Below are 8,019 nucleotides of genomic sequence, written 5' to 3'. Positions count from 1 at the left end.
TTTTGATTTGAAAAGTCCCCTCCTTACATGTACATACCATAGTTATATTAGATACCTCGTGTCTGTAAATGGCCCGTAACTCCCCAAAACTACAAAATCCCCTTCCATTTACGAACCTACAATCATGTCATGTGTAGTATAAAAATGACCATCTCACGCCAAGATTCCTTACATGATCTGGGCCTCCTCCTACTATTTCCCTTTCTCTTGTGCCCCTTATGCATCTCAACGACTCTCATCTCTTCTTCCTACACTCACCCTTGCCTAGCTAGCACTAGTGTTGATTCGCTTTCGCTTCTTAATTCACTCATGATGTGGCTGCACTTGAAGTACCAACCTTTTCAAATTGCTTACAAAGCACACTCCACATCCGTAAATCGCATAGTGGCTAGGGAGCCCACGCTCAGGATCCAATAAATTCCAACTTTTGACCCATGGCTAATCTCTAGAAGTGTTATGATTCGTGATGTGGGGATCCCTCTCACCAATGAGTGCCCTATAACTTCTTTCTCTAAGTTGGGAGTTAACTTAGAACTAAGGCTCACCAACACTTCAGATAGTGGTCTACTTTTGTGAACACTAATGTTCTTAAAATAACAAGGAGAAGGGCAAAGGTAGTTAAGTTTCATGTAGTGGACAAATTTACTCAATCCAATGATCCTTGGCCCGCTTCATGCTAGAAGAACTTGCATACATCAAGCTCACGAGTTCCACTATTCAAAATAATAAATAGCATGAGTGTTCAAAGGGTCGACTTAAAGACCCATTATTCTACAAATGAAAATTTCTAATTCTTTTACAAATCATAAATGTTCTTGTTTAAAAATCAAATTAATAACCCCTTTTCTTAGCATTATTTTAGACACAAATCTCAAAATTATTTTTAAAATCACAAATGTTCATTTTTTTAAAATCACAAGTGTTCGTTGGTGAACCCCCAAGTTGTAGATAGAGCATCATTTTAAAACAACCCTATAGATAATGCCCACCCATATCAAGTCAACATGCAATGCCCACCACAAGCTAGTGCTCCCATAATGTGCATGGTGGGATTGCCTCCCCACATCCATAAAGTTGAGGATTAATTCTTGCCATCATTTGTTTAGTATCGAACATTAGGTTGGCTAAAACCCTTTGGAGGACATATTGTGGAGTGTTCACCTTGTTTACTTTGTACACTTCATGACATTGGTGGACTTTGCACTAATCTCCATTTTCTTTGTTTTTGTTTCCTCATCAACTACCTCTCTACAAGTTGCACAATCCTCCATGTTACTGCTTTTATTAAATAACGTAAACAATTCTTGCATAATCCCGTGCTTTCACAAAAGCAGCACCCCTTTGTTTATTCAAAATTGAGACAAATTATCATTTGAACGTATACTATTGTAGGGAGGCTCCTCTTTACTTTGTAGTGCTTGCACGCTTCATCATGTGTGGATAGAGACATGAAGAGAATGACTACTTAAACTGCACGTGCTACCTTATCATGAGACAATTTATACATCTATAAAAAAAGAATAGTTCTAAAATAATGTGCACTACATAAGTTGCAATATCAAAGTTAAAGTCGTGTCCTGTGATGGAGGCTTGCAACTTTAACATCTTTTTTTGTCTTAATGGGTGCATATTAATGGATACATAATGCAAGAGGCATGGCAAACAAGACTACTCCTAATAGTGACCCAATAGGAGGAGGAATCTCAAAACGCTTGTTGGATCATAGAGCATTATCAAAAGTTTGGTTGGGCAAATATTCAAACTTTATTGCACTAAAGAAGCAACCAATAAGTTGGGAGTTAAAGAATGAAGTGTTATTTACTATGCAAGTCTTCAAGGTTTATACTATTGTATATTATTATATGCATTGCAAGTCTACCCACACTTAGAAAAGTCATGGGTATTTATCTTGATTGAGTGAATCATTCCTTTTGATACATTTTTAAATAATATTGTCCCAACACTCACTTTTTTTTCAATAAAGCATTGTGAATAGTTACACATGTCCTAATGTATGCTCAAAGTTTTCTCATCACACTAGTCGCCTACCAAATTAGCTTAAACTCATTCAATTAATTCTAGAATCATGGTAATTCTAAATTAGTTTGAGAAAGAACAAATGTACAGCTACAAAAGAAAGAAATGTATCCCTTGTGAAGTGCTTTTGAAGTGAGACAAGAAGGGTCACGTATTACTCATGAAGCTTAATGGACTTAAGAAACTAACTAAAGGGGAAAACCACCTTTTGTGTTAACAAAGACCTTGATGTGATTACTTCAAAGATGTAACCTCTCAACTGTTTGCTCCACAAGATTCATTCTATTATGCTTGTTCATCTTCTAGCAATTATTAATGGAAGGCACCTACAATTATTAGGTTTCATGATAATAAACACTTGCTAGATAGTAAAACATGACATGATGATGTCATTTTAAGGATTTGTAAAGATTTCGTACATCTAAAATAAGAAAATAAGTAAATATCTTCTAATAGAGCCAATGTACCTTATTGAAGGCTTAACCCCCTATAATAAAAATTCATGATGCCTACCAAATTTTAATTTTGCATTAGATGTAATATGTGGTACAAATAATGGTGATAATTTAGAACTTTAGACTTGATATACAATTGCAGCTACTTGTGGAAACTCAATAAATGGCCTTAGCTGAAATGGTGCATAAGCTTAACTATGGGAAGATGGTATTGGCAGGCAAGCTTTCATGAGTTCTCAGTTTGGTTGGCATAAAATAGGATTAGTCATTTCACTCACTCCATGTACTATATTGAATAATCTTGTGTTGTGGTTCCTATTTTGCAGGTTGTCGTTCTTGTATGGGAACTAACTTACTAAAGTGTTGAAATCTCTCATGCAGTAGAAGCAAGGAATGAGTGTAAGTGTGTGAGAGTGGCTAAGCATGTGAAGGATAAGCCAATAAGGATTGGGTGAGTGGATTAGGGGATAAGGATTGCAATCCAAGTAGCCTAGTGTGGAATGAAATCCAAATGTTGTAATAGGATAAGTTAGCTCTCTCCCTCTTCCATATCTTGATGTTTCTCTACCTTAGTGAGATTCTTTCTCTTGAGATTTTTTATCCTACCTTGTTGACATGGTATTATTTCTTGGAGTTACCTATTTTTGAAGGTTTTCTGCCCTTGTTGTTAGTCCCCTCCTTCTCTTTGAACTACTAGTCATTTTTTGAAGGATAAAGCATCGCCAACACCTTGCTAGAGCTATGTGCAATGCTTCGACATTTTCTTTTCCTTGGTTTTCCTAATATTTTCTTTTCCCACTCATTAAATAACACGTGGCCATTCAATTTATGGCCTCTTAAGACCCTTTATGAAGTGCTTTTAGGCTAGTCAATTGTATAGTTGACTAAGCTCATTTTCACTTTTTTTGGCATTAAAAACGGAGCTGGTTGTGATGCCATTTATTGGCAATAATTTTCTTCATTTATTGGCCTTTATTGAATTAAGAAATTCTTATTGGTGAGAGTTTACAAACATGGAAAATATTTCTTCAAAATCTCTTCATGATCAAGAGGTTATTCTCATGTATTGTTGTGGGAGAGCTTTAGAGTAAGGGAAGATGAGGGCGCCTACTCTTATCTTTTGTCACTACTCTAGTAGTGATTTATTTTCATGACTCGATTCAAGATTGTATCCTCATTTTCTTTATGGTGGGTATGTTGGATATGACATTCCTTTGTTTTTTTTTTTCTCTACATTTGAAGAGGAGTAGACTACCCTGGCCTTTGGGCAAGGTGCAAGAGGTAAGACCCTCCTTCCTTTTTCCTTATACATCCACCATCATTCAGAGAAATTCCCTCATTACCATATGGAGGATGTGTTGCTATCCTCATGAGTTGGAGGAGGTATGTTTTGTAGAGAAGCTTAAAGCATGTTAATGGAAGCTAGATTATGTCCACGATAGTCTTGTGTTGATCATTAATGTGAGGATGGCAATGGTGAAAAGCATATGGAGTTCAAATATGTTAAGCAAGATAAAAGAGTCATGGATGCATGCAGAAGGAGGAGACATTGAGACCTCGTATGTATTTCAAACATTTCATAGGACTTACGAGAATGTGCATGGACTTGTCTAGTGGGAAGAGAAGAATATATGCACGTAACATTGGCCTTTGAGGACATGTGCTCAACACATGCAATGTAGTCTTGTATGTACTATGGGTGAGTATGGAATTCTCACAATCATGTGCCACATGGTAGAATTGAGAGGGGATGTCGAACTCTCTCATATGATAGAAGCCTAGGCATGAATGTATGGGTGTGAGAGTGGCTAAATACTAACATTGTAGTTGGATAAGTAGCTCTATCCCTCTTCCACGTCTTGACGTCTATCTCTTAGTGAATTTTATTACAATGATTGCAAACTGATCAACCAATATAAGTTATACATGAAGAAATGGTGTCTCCACGGAGAGGGTTCCTAGGGGCTTCTACAACTTTTGAAAGTGTTACCAGACACCTAGGCCCACTGGTGTGAGGAGTGTGAAGAGAGTGGGAGAGAAGTAAGGAGTCTCACTTGCAGCTTTCTCACATACACAATGGGGGAATACACACAAAGGTGGAGGCTGAAAATAGTTTTCCTCTTCTTAGTTGTGAAAGCCAAAAGAACTCTCTCTTAATACAAAAGGAATAGGTGAATCCTATACGTGGGTCTCAAACCAAACTCAGCTAACCTAGGTGGCATACTAACTGAGCCACTAACTAGAGTACATAAAGATAGCTGTCATCTAGCTATTATTCATGGGCGGTGTACCAACCGCATCTGCAGCTAACAAGTCGATGACATAAATGCACAACGGTCACCCTGGCATATCACGAGTGGAGCTCGATATCTCAACACTCCCCCTTGAGCTCAATCTCAATTCCTGCACACCAAGCAGGTCTCTGAACTTGTGCAGCTTCTCTGTACCCAATGCCTTCATGAATATGTCAGGGAGGTAGCAAGCTAAGGGTGTCCACTTCCGAACCACTTTCGGGTGAGTGTGACACCCGCTCGAGTGAGAATACAAAGGTTTTGCTTCGGTGTGAAATACCTCGATCGAGGTATTGTCTCCAATGAAACTCACACACGAGGACAACCGAGCCAAGCCAATACCTCGATCGAGGTCCTAGACTTTCTTTCACCGAACCGAGCTTATACCTCGATCGAGGTCTCGTGGCATGCCATCTATACCTCGATCGAGGTATTGTGGCAAGCTAGCTATACCTCGATCGAGGTATTGTGGCAAGTCCACATACCTCGATCGAGGTGTTGTGGATAGATGACTTCGATCGTGTCAAATACCACGATCGAGGTATGTGCCATCCGACATGGCAGATGACATACCTCGATCGAGGTACTGTGGCAAGTCCAGAAACCTCGATCGTGGTATGCTGGACCAATGACTTGGCCACATGTCCGATACCACGATCGAGGTATGTGGCATCCGGCTAGTAAGCTGACATACCTCGATTGAGGTATCGTGGCAGGTCCATACCTCGATCGAGGTAGATGGACCGATGTGTATGTGGCATGTCAAATACCTTGATTGAGGTATCGAGGTATGATGGAGCAATGTGTATGCAGCATGTCAAATACCTCGATCGAGGTATCGTGGCATGTCTATACCTCGATCGAGGTATGATGGATCGATATGTATGTGGTATGTGAAATACCTCGATCGAGGTAGTGAAACCCTAAATTTTTGTATATAAAGAGAGGGACCCCCCTCATTCTTCATACCTCGATCGAGCTCCTCCTCATCGAAATCGATGGATTTGTGGGAGCTCGACGGAATTGCGGCAGCGACGGACAACGATGAAGATGGACGGAGCAGGAGATTCCAGGTAAGGTTTTTTTAATGTAGCATTTTTTTAAGGTGAAAATTTATTTAAATTTTAGTTTATAAGAATATCTAATTTAATTATAAAATATTTCAAAATTTCAAATGCATTTTAAAGTTTTTTTTAAAATTTTTTAATTACGTAATTTTTTATTTAAAATGTGAAAATGTATATATTTTGTTTTTTAAAATCATCTATTATAAAAAAAAGAGATTAAAGTTATTTTTCAAATTAGTGCTATTTTTATTTAAATAAAAAAACATTTAAATTTTATTTTTAAAAATCATCTTTAAAAAAAAAAAAAGAGTTTAAGGTAGCTTTTATGTTATTTAAGTTAGTGAAGTTTTTATTTAAATGTCAAAAAGTATATATTTTGTTTTTAAAATCATCTATTAAAAAAAAAAGAGATTAAAGTAGTTTTTATGTTATTTTTTAAATTAGTGAAGTTTTGAATTAAATATAACGTTTAAATTTTATTTTTAGAAATCATCTATTAAAAAAAAGAAAATAAGAGTTTAAAGTAGCTTTTATATTATTTAGTTTATAGGAATATCTAATTTAATTATAAAATATTTCAAAATTTCAAATGCATTTTAAATTTTTTTTAAATTATTTTTTTAATTACGTAATTTATTATTTAAAATGTGAAAATGTATATATTTTGTTTTTTAAAATCATCTATTTAGAAAAAGAGAGATTAAAGTAGTTTTTATATTATTTTTCAAATTAGTGCTATTTTTATTTAAATAAAAAAATGTTCAAATTTTATTTTTTTAAATCATCTTTTAAAAAAAAGAAAATAAGAGTTTAAGGTAGCTTTTATGTTATTTAAGTTAGTGAAGTTTTTATTTAAATGTCAAAAAGTATATATTTTATTTTTTAAAATCATCTATTAAAAAAAAAGAGATTAAAGTAGTTTTTATGTTATTTTTTAAATTAGTGAAGTTTTGAATTAAATATAACGTTTAAATTTTGTTTTTAGAAATCATCTTTAAAAAAAAAGAAATTATTGCGGTGTGCGTTTATCTATCTTTATGTGGAATATTATAGATTATATAGTTGGTTAAGAGTTGTTTCATAATTTAGGTAGAGTAAGTAGGCTGAGTTAACAAGCTAGAGCAAGATGATCTAGTTAAGGCCTAGTAAAAACGTTGTTTAGGGCTAGCTATTCCCAACTAGCTAGGAGCCAGTCATGCCAACCAATCATTCAACAGATGCTCCAAGTCAAGCAGTATAACCAGGGTTATCTCAATGACCATAACCTATCTCTATCCTATAAATATTATCATTTCCTATATATTGTATACATTTCAAGATGCTATTCTACTTTAGTTTGGCATATGTTTAGAGGTGCAATTTGACTTCCACTTGCAATTATTGAGAGGTGCATTTGTCCACCTTCATGTGGAATATTCTAGGATGCAGGTCTTGCCTTGGGTTATATCTTTCAAGTTAGCATCTATTCCTTGTAGTCCATTTTAGTGTATTGTACATAACATTTTCTTTCTATCACTCAGTATCTTTACATCTCTCTTCCAAAAATACACCTCTACTATATACTTTGACATGCTAGTAGAGCCCATGGTAGTCTAGAGCTTCGAAAAATGGAGGGAGCATCTAGAACAAAAGCTATTTGCTATTAATTACAGCAAGGGTGGGTAGTATAGACAAGGAGAATGAGCTTGAAGAAACCGACTTTCTAAAGTAAACAACTTGTAAATAATTGTAAATTCGAATTGAATTTGCAACATAGCACTGTTGTAGGCATAGCCACACATTTGGCCCATCTACCGTTAGGTGCATAGGATGATTCCAACGACATCCTACCTCATTAAGGAGTACGTGACTAAGTGTAATCAATCAAACAAATAGGAGAGGGTAGGTCATGTGGATAGCAATCCCTTTAGGTGGCACGTGAAACTATAGAAATAGGGAACTAGGGAAGGTTGTAGATCTATGTATGGATATAGTTACATAGACAAATACAAAGACTTATGTGATTCCATGAAACCTTGTCATGAGCTTTTGCAAAAATTCAATCAAAATTGGCCAGCTAAAAGTTTTCATTACGTAAATTGATTATTAAGTCTTCATGCCAGGTGATGAGGCACGAGCAGAGGAGGCACGCCGTATCGAGCGAGAGGCAGAGCTTCAGGTATCATTGCA

Source organism: Dipteris shenzhenensis, chromosome 14 (assembly GCF_047967505.1).
Source record: "Dipteris shenzhenensis isolate YYH24624 ecotype China chromosome 14, Dip_SZ_1.0, whole genome shotgun sequence".
NCBI lineage: Eukaryota > Viridiplantae > Streptophyta > Polypodiopsida > Gleicheniales > Dipteridaceae > Dipteris > Dipteris shenzhenensis.
Note: the sequence above shows the minus strand (reverse complement) of the source record.